Genomic DNA, 13,645 nt, shown 5'->3' with positions numbered 1-13,645 from the left:
CCATGATTTTGAGCATTCTGTTGAGTGTACAGCGGTTGGTCTGCATATTCGCAATCCCATCAGGCTATCTATTTCCAGAACAAGGTTATCTATATTATACATTTGGACATAGCATTTTTAGGTAAATAAAAATTATATATATAATTTAATTAACTTTATTTTTTATTTTTTACTTTATGTATAATTTAAAATTATATATATAATTTACTTATAGTTAAATAACTATAATTCATTAACTAATAATTATAAATCCTCTTCAAATATTTATTCAATAGTTTAATCAATAGTCAATATCTGTCTTCTTCTCTGGAATTCCTTTCCATTTCTAGCTACTTCAACCATCTTGAAACTTCAAGACCCAACTATGAAGAAACCTCCTCTAAGTGGCCTTCAATAATTGTCTTGCGATAAAGAAAATTACCTCTGCTGCTCTTTAAGGTCTAACATTATACTTTTTCTTATACCATTACACATAATTGCTTAAAGACAATTATTTGTGTACTTCTTTTAACTTCCTTCCTGGAATAAGAATTTTGGAAAGCTAGGTGTTCCCCAGATATTACTTTCCACTGTACCAAATCCAGAGTCTTGTATAACATAGGTGCTTGGCGTTTTTGATTTGAACATTCTCTCTTATCTCTAAAAATGTAATAGTAGTATCTGGTTATTTTAATGTTATTCTGATTGCAAAACACCTTCACATCATTAATTTACTTGAGCTGTTAAGAATAGTAGACTGACAAATATGCTCCTCACTTAAAAAGCCAAAAAACAAAACAAAACAAAAAACAAACAAACAAAAAAAACCCAGCCTGAAATCAATTTTAAATAACTCAGTCAAGTAGCTCCATGACCTGGAGTAGAAGATGTACTCTGCATGGCATCACATGGCTATGGAAGGCTTTGGGACTCTGACTCCCATAAAAATGATAATCTCAAGATTATTATTTTTTCTATATATGAATCCTTGGCCCTTAAGAGATGCAAGGAGAGCCTTTACATTTTTCATAGCTTCCTGATAGTAATGCACACTTTTGTGCATGTGTGTGTGTGATTCTACATTCATTTTTTTTTCCAGAGGAGTATTAACAGCTTTCATCAGGTTCTCAAAGGAATCAGACACAAAAGTGTGGGTTACAATGGTCTGGAGACAAAGCAGCACTAGTAATAGATCATATCTTCTAATAACTACTGCATTTGCTTCAATTTCTCAAACAAGATTAGCTAACTTTTATTCACTCTGCCATCTCGAGAAACTGTACTAAACCTTAAGACATGGAAAGTATCCTTTTCTCCCCACACAAAAATGATGGCTTTTCATATGACTAGTGCCCATAAAATATTTTTTGAGTTCAAAAGATGACTTTATTCCAAAGGTGATGTTTCATTCCACACTGACAGTAAACCTTTAAATTTTGGGGTTATTTTTTCCTGTCCTTTTTTTTTCTCAGAAAATCTAACCACTGTACAGTTGCAAGACACAGAAATATATTTTTAAATTATTTTGAATTAATCTGTAATAACTCTCTAAGCTCACAAAGATGAAAATAACCTGTCACTTACATGTCAGAAGAGTCTCTAAATGAGTGTTGTCTGTACATCCCTTTTTGAAAGCAGCCTTCCCAGAGAATATGTTTTAAAATGTTTCTTTCTACAACCTTGAGGGAATAGTTTAACACATAATGACTGAAGAGATGAGCATCGTAGAGAGAATTATTCCCTAAAGTTTTTCTTTATTTTGCCAATCAGAAACTTCTCAGGTGTTGTGATAAATTTAGTTTTTGCGTTGTGTATCTAGTCAAAACAAAAGTTAAATCAACAAGTTAACAGCAAGTTAACCCTTCTCATATCCAGTAACCAGATAGGTGCAAGAATGTGGAGGTGTTAGTGCTTCAGGCACACCAAAGGTACCAGTGAAAAAGAGGAGAAATGTAATATAGGTGATGGAGAGGGTAAGAGAGAACAGGAAGAAGAAAAAATGTTGTCGTTGGTTAAAAAAAAAAGTGGTTTACCACGAAATAACTCTTCACCCACCCAGTGCCCTAACTTGCCACTCCCTGAATTAGGAAACAAACATTTTTAGCTCCTGTAACACACTTGTAGTATATTTGCAAGTACAATCTAGAGAAGGCACAGTGGTGTTCTGAAACTAGAGATTCTATTCTGTGGGCTACAGATAAACCCCCACCAATGAACCACAGATTTATAGCAAGTCAGCTGAGGATTGACACATATGATCAGCACTGGATCTCATACTTTTTTTTTCAAATTAATTTCCATTTTATTTACTAACTCCCGTTAGTAAATAAAAACATGTATTAAGGAATAAACTTTGTTGAAATAATATTACTTCACCCAATTTTTATTGAATACCTTTTATATACTTGGCTCCATGCTTGTCACTTTACGTAAGTTGTATATTTGAATTCACGTAACTATCCCATGAGGTATGTGTTAATGTTGACAACAAGAGTCAAACTCTGTAAAATATTTTAAGAGATTTATTCTGAGCCAATTATGAGTGACCATGGCCTGTGACACAGCCCTCAGGAGGTCCTGAGAACATGTGCCCAAGGTGCTTGGGGTACAGCTTGGTTTTATATATTTTAGGAAGGCATGAGACATCAATCAAATACATTTAAGAAATACATTGGTTTGGTTCAGAAAGGCTGGACAACTCAAAGTGGAGACTTTCCAGGCTATAGGTAAATTTAAACATTTTCTGGTTGGCAGTTGGTTGAGTTTATCTGAAGACTTGGAATCAGTAGAAAGGAATGTTTGGGTTAAGATAAAGGATTGTGGAGACCAGGTTTTATTGAGTGAAGGAAGCTCTCAACAGACTTCAGAGACACCAGGTTGTGAAATGTTTCTTATCGGACCTTAAAGGGTGCCTGGCTCTTAGTTGATTATCTCCTGTATCTGGAAAGGAAGGAAGGAAAATAAAAGTAAAAAGGATATTCTTTATAGAATGTAGATTTTTCCTACAAGGAGCAGTTTTGCAGGGCCATTTCAAGATACGACAGAAAAACAAGTTTGGGGGTAAAATATTTTGATTTTCTTCCTTGTTATATCAGAGTCAGATTGGAAAGTAAGCCATGACATACAGTGTCAAATAAAACCCATCTGATGAGAATTTATGGTTTGTAGGGCATGACTCCCCAGACTACTTAGATAGAAATTTGAGTAAGATGAAAATATCAGAGCTTAGTCCTCAGTAATAACATTTCACATGAGAGAAAACTGAAACTCACAGAAGCTAAGCAGCTTGCCCAGGTTACATATTTAGTAAGTTCAGTATTAAGATCTATACTAATTACTGTTTTATTCTGTGTTTTTTCCTTTTTCCACATTTTTTACATGCTAGCCTAAGACCACAGAGTACTAGAAAGTGATGATGAAAGATATTTAGAATGTCTGAGTAGTGGTATCTCAGGTTGAGGATCTTAGAATAAAAGTAAGGTAATGAGGACAGGTTGAAACTCAGGCAACCATGGCATATGCAAGTAAAAATATTCAGTAGACAGTTGAATTTTTTTAAGTATAAATTTCAAGTCAGCACTGCAGAATTTGATTTGGAAATCATTATTTGTAAGTGACAGTTTAAATCATGAGGTTGTTTGAGGTCATCCAAAAGAAACAGAGACTGAAGAATTGAGCCAGAACCAAAATGTTGTGTTGCACCAAAATTTAGAAGAACCCCCGGAGGTGGAGAACAGTCTCCCACACCCTGCCTCCAGGCTGACCCCATGACAGAGGTTTTATGCAAATCACTGTGGCTCTAGGTACCATGACATCATGATTCCAGTCTTCAGAAATACTCCACAGACACAGGCTCCATGCCTTCCCAGCAGCAGGTCAGCCCCAGGCTCTGGGCTTGTCCCAGTGCCCCCAGGTTCCAGTGACCCCAGGGACCAGGTGTGTTCTAGCAGATCTAGGCACTAGGACTACCAGCTAGACAGTAGAACCTGGACGGTCTCCACCAACCAAGGCTCCAGGACCACCCATTCAGATCCAGGCTCTAAGCCAGCTCCCTAGATGAAAACATAAGCCCACCTCTGTAGACCTCAGATCCATGCCCACTCCAATATCAGGCCCATTCCCATAGATTCAGGATCCAGGTTCAGTCCAGTGGACTAAGGATCTAGGTTCAGGTACTAGAATCAGCACCTCAATGTCTCCCGCAGAAGCAAGTTAAACACCAGGACTGCTCCTGTGGAATCCCCCTGGTCAGACTCCAGGTCAACAGGTCCTGGAGTCCAGTCTGGAGTGGATCCAGACTCCAAACCAATGGCATGGACCAAGTTGCCAGATCTGTTGACTTGCTGACTCAAGCACCAGAAGAGTCTACCTGAGGAATCCAACAGCAAGTCCACCTGCAGATCATGCAAAATGGCCTAGTCAGAATCTCTGGATAGGTTGATTGGTCAAGCCTTTCTCAGACAAAGCCAGTCTTCAAAGACTGAAATAAATCTCTACTTCTTCAAATGCACAGACAGCAATGCTTGGTAACAAGTATCAAGAACAACCAGGGAAACAAGACATTACAAAATAAACAAATAAAAATGCTAGTAGCTGACCCTAAAATAATGGAGATGTCTGAACTGCCTGAGAAATAATTTAATGTAATTTTAACAAGATCAGTGAACTTCAAGAAAATACAGAGAAATAATTTAACAAAATCAAGAAAACAATACATGACCAAAAAAAGAAATTTAACAGATTGAATTTCAAAAAAAAAAACCAAAAAACAAAAAACAACAGAAATTATGGAGTTGAAAAATAAAATGAACAAAAGAAAAAATGCAAGAGAAAAACATTAACAAAAGGATTGATCAGAGGGAATCTCTTGAACTTGAAGGCAGCTTATTTGAAAATATACAGTCAGTTAAAAATAAAGGGAAAAATGAAAAGGAATGAAAAAGCTTACAGGACTTATGGGATATCATCAAAAAAGCAAATTTTCAAGTTATAGGAGTTGGAGGAAGAGAGAGAGAGAAAGACATAAAGCTTATTTTAAATAATTTTAGCAGAAAATATTCCAAATGTAGGGAAAGCTATAAATATTCAAGTACAGGAAAGTCAAAAGTCTCCAATTAGATGCAATTCAAAGAAGATGATACCAAGATATAATCAGTACATCCAAAATCACAAACAGAAAATCTCATAGTAGGAATAATTTAGTAAGATCAGCAACAGATTTCTCAGCAGAAACCTCCCAGATCTGGAGATAGTGAGATGATAGATTTAAGTGCTAAAGGAAACACACACACACACTTACACAAAACTACCAACTCGGAATAACTTACCCAACAAAGCTATCCTTCAGAAACAAAGGAGAGATAAGCTGAGGGACTTCACCATGACCAGATTAGTTTACAACAAATGCTAAAGAGAGTTCTTCAAACTGAAAGAAAAAAGCACTAACTAGGAACATGAAAACATATGAAAGCATAAAACTCACTACTTAAAGTAAGTTCATAGCCAAATTTAGAATACTCCGGGACTATTACCATGATGATGTGTAAATCACTGATATCTTTAGTATGGTTTATTGACAAAACTATTAAAATAATAGTTATGACAATTTGTTTAGGGACATATAATATACAGTGATGTAAATCATGACACCAAAAAAAAATGCGAAGTGTAAATTGAATAAAAAGACTCATTTCATGTGAGTGATGTTAGGTTTTTATCAGCTTACAATAGGCTATTATAACTATAAGACGTTTTATGCAAACCTCATCATAACCACAGAGCAAAAACCTACATAGAAGATGAAAAAGAGAGAATCAAAGTATACAACTAGGGAGAAATCACCTAATCACAAAGGAAGACAATAAGAGAGGAAAAAGGAACCAAGGATCTAGAATACAACTAGAAACAAGTTTTTAAATGGCAGTAGGTAAGTTCTTATCTACCAACAAATACCTCAGATATAAATGGATTAAATTATCCAGTCAAAAGACATGACATAGAGTGGCTGAATGGATGAAAAGGAAAAAAAAAACAACAACAACAAGACCCATTTTCTTATGCTGATAAGAGACACACTTCAGCTATAAGGAAACATACACATTTTAAAATATGGGCCCTTTCACTGTGTATATTCCTATTGTGTTGCTTTTTTTTTTCCTGAGACTCCAATTATATGCATATTGAATCTTCTTTGACTGTTGACATTTTATTTATATTTTGTCTATCCTTTTCCTTTCTTTAATTTTAATTTTCTTGATTGTTTTCCTAATTATTTTTTGTATACTTTATTAAATTATATTTGTGTTTAGTCTCCCTTTTCTACTTTGTAACTGTGTCTTGATTTCTCCAACGGACTATTTCTTCAATTTGTTTATTAAGTCTGCCCAACATTTTTTAGGTATAAGTTCTTTTTATCTATTTATATTTTATTTAAAAATTTTAATTCAAGATATTTTTAATATTTAAAAATACTTATTAACTTATATTTAATTCAATCTGAAGTGTTATGGTATAATTTCCTTCTGTTCTTTTTTGTATTGTTATATGAAAACGTCATTTTCATTGGTTGGAATATTTTGTTCTTATTTGCTGACTCCCCTCCCACCCTTATAGTAGCATTGCATGGATAGAGGTTTTTTTGTGTGCTAATTTTGTGTACTATGATGAGAGTTTCGTGTGGCTTAGAAAATTCTCAGTTTTAGATTGTTATATTCTAACATTATAGTGTGTATGTGTCCCTGTGTGAGTTCCTGGTGTATATGTGTATGTAGAAAGATAGGTATATATGTAGTTTGATTGATAGATTTATACATAGATGTCTATATATAGGTAGATAAGTACAGTCAGCCATATTCAGTTTATGAGTTCCACATCTGTGTATTTAATTAGCTGTAGATCAAAACTATTCAAGAATAAAATTGCCTCTGCACTGACCATGTATAGATGTTTTTTCTCAGCATTATTTTCTAAACAATACAGTAAAACAACTGTTTAGATAGTATTAGGTGTTATAAGTAATCTAGAGATAATTTATAGTATACCAGAAGATATGCATAGGTTATATGCAAATACTATGTTATTTTATATCAGAGATTTGAGCATCTGCAGATTTTGATATCCAAGGAGGTCATAAAACCAGTCCCCCATGAATACCCAAGGACAACTACATATACACACACATATAGCTGTGTATATATCTGTATCTAAATACATAAATATACACAAAAATATTTATAAAATACTACCACCAGCAAACTTTGTTGTGTGTGTGTGTGTGTGTGTGTGTTTTGTTTTAGGAGAATCCTCAATTTATTTGCATTGCTTCCTCTTTCTTAACCATTACAACTCTACAGGGCAATGTCTTCTTTCTACTCTCCTCCTTTGACCTGGAAATAATTTTTCTAGGCTTTTCACAACAAGTTTCATACAATTGGTAGGCTTTTTTTTTTTTTTTTCTTTTTTTCTAGGTAATGCTGTTTTCTATCAGGCCTTGATCTGGTTTTTAATTTTTTGTTATGAGAGTAGAACTTTCTTATTGATTTTATCTGTTTGATCCCACTAGTAGGATTTCTATTTTCCTTTTCTCTTTTCTAAGCTGTCTCTTCAGACCTTACTCTACATGGAATTATGACATTTTGAAATTCAGTTCTTTTCTTCTGAAAAATATTTCTGTGCCTATATTCAACTTTCACTTCATAGGGTCGTCTGTCTTACAGTGATGCACACATGTGTGATTTACTTATTTACTTTCTTTGATCTGAATGGTTTTTGGGAGGATGGATAGAAAGAGTAACTTTTAAGTGCTGTTATTAGCTTAAAGCTTTTTTTCTGTCTTTTCTATAGAACTTATTATTTATCTTCATTTCATTGATATAGATATGCACTATCATCAAATTTATTCTAGTAATTGTCCTATGTATATCTTCTATAATAATTTAGCAATTTTGATCTGGATTATCCCTGTATTATTTTTAATGGCAAGCTTTTATGTTTTTAAATGAAATGCCTATTGTTTAGTAAAATATTGTTATTAATTTATGCTTTTATTCTGTCTTCATGGAATTCTATTTGCATATATTTCCGTTTTTGTTGACTTTACAGTTTTTAATATGTTAAAATATAGTCATGTTTTATGACTGCTCATGCATCTGACAACTGTTTTCTTATTCCTGGTATCACTCTGCCCTCTAGTGGCTGTTCTATTTTTGCCACTTATAACAGAAAAATTTATTCTCTCAACTACTCTCTAGGAGGTGGAATTTGTACTTCTAGACTATATGAAAACAAATTCTACCAATTGCAATTGACTGAGAATGACACAGCAATTAGACAAGAGTTGACTTGGTAATACTGATGAAAAGTAAAATATTTTGTTCTCATTATGTCAAACTAGGATAAAATTTTAAAAAAACATTTGTTTATGCAAGAAAGAATTTTGAAGTAAGATTTATTTGTCAACCTCTTATTTAATTTGGTAGATTTCCTTGGAAAATCGTTAAAATATTCAAGTTTTGGTTAACCATTTGTAATATTTTTGAAAACCTTACAAATACATTCAGAAATTATTTGAGAATCAAATGGTATAAAAGTTTGATTTGTAAACACAGTTTTGCAAAATGTAAAGGAAATGCAAAATGCAAACAGTATGTGATATATAGGTATACTTAAAATACATATATGTGGTTTGTGCATAATGTATGTATATGTTCCTGTATTGCTCGATCCTTCTCTGTATGTATCTACGTCTATCAATCTATCACCCAGCTTTCTATCCACCTATCCATCATCCATCACCCATCTGTATTTAAATTAGTGCTTCTCTTAAGCCTCTGTTTCAAGCATCAGGCGTAAAGAGGATTTTATTGCTAAGAGGCAATAGCTCCGCATTTATTTCTCCTCAAGTCCCTGGGAAGCAGTAATGTTTCTGTCTCTATAATTTGATGTTTCTAGGTACCTCATACACATAGTATCTTACAATATTTGCCTTTTGTGTTTGGCTTATTTCACTTAGCTTAATGTTTTCATGGTTTATCCATGTTGAATCATCTCTCCATGGATGTTTGGGTTGTTTCTACCTTTGAGCTACTGCGCATAACACTGTTAAGAACATTGGTGCACAAACATATGTTTGAATCTCTGCTTTCAATTATTTTGGTACATATTGGAAGTGGAATTGCTGGGTCATGTGTATTTTCCTGTCTAATTATTGGAAGAACTACTCTAGGTTTTTCTAGAGCAGCTTCACCATTTTACATTCTCACCAGTAATATTCAAGGGGTCCAATTCATTCCATCTCCCCTAAAATTTGTTATTTTCCGCTGTTTTCTTCTTTTTTTTTTTTTTTTTCCTTTTCATAATTGCCATCCTAAAGGGTGTGAAGTGGTAGCTGTTTTGTTTATTTGTTTATTTTGGGTTTTTTTGTGTGTGTTATTATTGTCATAAGACCAAATACATGAGCTCAACTTTCAACAGAATTTTAATTTTATGCAATATAGTATTAAAAAAAACCTCTAGGCACAATGTTGTACAGCAGAACTCTAGAATCTGTTCATTTTAAATACATGAGTTGCTGTTCATTGTGGTTTTGATTTGCATATCCCTAATTATTAGTGATGGGGATATTTCCACATGCTTTTTGGCATGTTTGTAGCTTCTTTGAAGACATGCGTATTTAAGTTCTTTGCCTACTTTTGAATTGAGCTGTTTTTGTTTTGTTGATTATAGGAGTTTTAAAAGTATATATTCTGTATATTAATCACTTAGAAATGGAATTTCAAAAGATTTTCTCTTATATTTTGGGCTGCTCTCTTACTCTGTTGGGAGTGTTGTTTGAAGTTTTTAATTTTGATGAAGTCCATTATATGTATATATATGTGTGTGTGTGTATATATATATATATGTAAATACTTTTGGCGTCATATACAATAAATAATTAACAAATTCAATGTCATGAAGTTTTTCTTCTAGGTCTTCTCGTGACAAGGTTTGGATCCGTGTCCCCTCAAAATCTCACGTAACCTCCAGTGTTGGAGGTGGGACCTGGTGGTAGGTGATTGAATCCTGGGGGCAGTTTTTCATGAATGGTTTAGCATCATCCTCTTGGTGCTGTTCTTGTGACAGTGAGTGAATGAGGTCTCATGAGATCTGGTTATCTAAAAGTGTGTAGCACCCTCCTCTCCCATCTCATCCTCTTGCTCCAGCCGTGTGAGATGTGCCTGCTTGCTCTTCGCCTTTCGCCATAATTGTAAGTTTCCTGAGACCTTCTCAGAAGCCAAGAAGATACCATCATCATGCTTCCTGTGCAGCTTGCAGAACCATGAGCCAATTTCACCACTTTTCTTTCTAAATTACCCATTCTCAGGTATGTCTTTATAGCAATGTGAGAACTGACTCATGTATCTCCTAAGAGTTCTATAGTTTTGGCTCTTACCTAGGTCTTTGATCCATTTTAAGTTAATTTTTTGTTCATTGTGTAAGACAAGGGTTCAAATTGATTATCTTGCAGGAGGCTAGTTTTCTGAATACCATCTGTTAAAAAGACTGCCCTCTTCCTATTGCATGATCTTGGCACTTATGTGTAATACATTTGACCACATATATGTATGTTTACTTCTGGGTTGTCTCTTCTATTCTATTAGTCTCTATATCTTTCTTTATACCAGTACTTCACTGCTTTGATTACTATAGCTTTTTGGTAAGTATGAAATCAGAAAGTGTGAAACCTCCAACTTTGTTTTCCTTTTACAAGAGTGTTATGGCTATTTAGAGTCTCATGTAATTCTGTCTAGATTTTAGAATGGATTTTTTTCGATGCAAACAATGTCATTGAGATTTTCATAGAGTTTTCAATGGATTTGTAATTGCTATGGGGAGTACTGACATCTTACCACATAAAGGCTTCAAATCTATGAACATAAGATAACTTTTCATTTATTTATGTCCTCTTTAATTTCTGTCAGCAACATTTTATACTTTTCAGTGTATTATTCTTTTGTCTGTTTGGCTAAGTTTATTCCTAAGTATTTCATTCTTTTCTATGCAAATGCAAACAAATTGTTTCTTTTTTTTTTTTTTTTGGAGGGGACTTGTTCTTTGAAAGTAAAGAAATGCAACAGATTTTTGTATGTTTAATTTGTATCCTGGAATATTGTTGGATTTGTTTATTAGTTCTAAGAGTTATGTTGGGTAAATGTGTTCACCTGAAGTCAGGAGTTCAAGACCAGCCTAGCCAACATGGTAAAACCCCATCTTTCCTAAAAATATAAAACATGAGCCAGGTGTGGTTGTGGGCACCTGTAATCTCAGCTATTCCCAGCTATTCAGAAGACTGAGGCAGGAGAATCTCTTGAACTAAGAGGTAGAGGTTGCAGTGAGCTGAGATCGTGCCTTTGCACTCCAGCCTGGGCAACAAGAGTGAAACTCTGTCAAAAAAAAAAAAAGTCATCTGCTAAAATTCTGATTTTTTTTTCTGTCATATTTGGATGCATTTTGAAAACCTGTGTCGCCTAATTGCTCTGGCTAGAACCTTTAACACTATTTTGAATGAAAGCAGTGAAAGCAAACATCTTTGTCTTATTCTTTATCTCTGAGGAAAATCTTTTAGCCTTTCCATCTTTGAATATTAACTGTAGGCTTTTCATGTATCACTGGCCTTTAACTTGCTGAAGATGTTTTCTCTATTCTTAGTTTTTTTAGTGCTTTTATTATGAAAGAGTGTGGACTTTTGTCAAATTGCTTTTCTACATCAATTGAGAAGATCATGTATTTTTTCATTTATGCTGTTAATGTGGTGTATTACACTGATGAATTTTAATGTGGCAAACTGTACTATATTACATTCCAGGAATAAATTCCACTTGCCATGTGTTTAATTTTAATGTCTTTTTACGTGCTGTTGAATACAGTTTGTGGTATTCTGTTGAGGAATTTTTGCATCTCTATTTGTAATGAAATTCACAATTAATTTCAAGAATCACCAACATACATATTTAATAAATTAAAAAATAATGCATATCACATTTACTTAAAGAAAATATGAACAGGTATTTATATAAGTTTAATAGCTATTTGTTACCTAAAATGAAGCTCACACTACAATTTTATATGAAAAAGGATAATACACAATATAGCTATGATACTTACTGTATAAGCTTTGTTTCAGATACACAGAAATACATATATACCCACATAGTGGTGAGAAAACCAGAAATACAAAAACAATTGACAGTAGTTATCTCTGGATTGTTGCCCAATAGCTGATTTTTTTCTTTTTTGCATTTTTGTATTTTTCAGGTATGTTAAGTCAAAATATATTGTCTGGTTCAACATATTTAAAAAAAGATCATGGGATTAAAGTTTATAATGAAATTATTCAGCAGTCATTACAAGAAATTACATGCAACCAGGATATCACATGGGGCATTGTTTTATCTAATTGTTTTATTTGTGGCCTCCTAGGGAATACTTCAATTATATTCTCTAGGGTTAACATCCCTAAGGCCTTTGTGGCATATATATGTGTGACACAGTTTGGTGTTAGAATTTAGCCTTTTAGTCTCCTTTCCTCTGTGTTATCACTGAGATTATTTTGAAAAAATTAGGGGAAAAAGTTATTTTCTTAAAACATTTATTGAACTCTAGTATAGACTCCTGTCACTTTGATTGTGATTTGCTTATTCTTTTTATTTAATTTGGATTCTCCTCGGGCACTTCCCTGGAGTCTATTAATCTTCGCAAAAGAAGCGTCAGTAAATAAGTCAATTCCTTCTGCACTTAAGTGAGTTATTCAATTCTTACTTTATATAACTTTAGAAGGAAAATAGTGTGTTCCAATAATCTCTGCAGGAGGCAAACCCATGTGTAAGTCTAACTGCTATGATAATCACTTAGTTCCATTAACTAGGAATATTTGATTCATTATCTTTCACCATATTTATTATTATTAATTGGCCTATATTTCTAGAAAATACTTTTATTCTTTTGATCACAATATTCTTCTTCTTTTTATGTGCACAAACTTTAGTTTTAGTATGTAATAAGAATTGTATGCTTTATTGTATAATTTGCAGTCACATGCATTATTCCCCAGAATAATTTTTAGAAGAAAAAGTTTGGAAGTCAAGGCCAACATTTTATAATTTTATAGTTTCTAAAATGCCTATTACAGTGCTGAGTACATAGCAAATGCACAATTGGAAAGCCATGTTAGGTGTCACTACAAAAGAGGGAAAGCCTGGGCACAGTACCTTGAGCCCTCATTCAGCTCAACAAGGGTGAATTTCTCTGTCTCCTGTCATTATCAAGAACATATTTGTACTTCTGTTGCTCATTTATCTAATTTGGCATAAGGCCCTCCAGGTTTATTTCTGTTGTCACATATAGCAGGATTCCTTTCTTTTTAAGGCTGAATAATATTCCATTTTATGTATATGCCATATTTTTTGGTCTCCATTCATCTGTCAATGGATGTTTAGATTGTTTCCATATTTTGGGTATTGTGAATAATGCTGGAGTGAGCATGGTAGTGTAGATATCTCTTCAAGATCTGGATTTCAGTTCTTTTGGTTATATACCCAAAAGTGAGATTGCTGGGTTGTATACTAATTCTAGTTTTAATATTTTAAGGAACGTTGATATGTTTCCCATGGTGGCTGCACCACTTTATGTG

The sequence above is a fragment of the Macaca mulatta genome, chromosome 14, assembly GCF_049350105.2.
Source record: "Macaca mulatta isolate MMU2019108-1 chromosome 14, T2T-MMU8v2.0, whole genome shotgun sequence".
NCBI lineage: Eukaryota > Metazoa > Chordata > Mammalia > Primates > Cercopithecidae > Macaca > Macaca mulatta.
The sequence above is the reverse complement of the archived record's forward strand: the minus strand, read 5'-3'. Positions refer to the sequence as shown.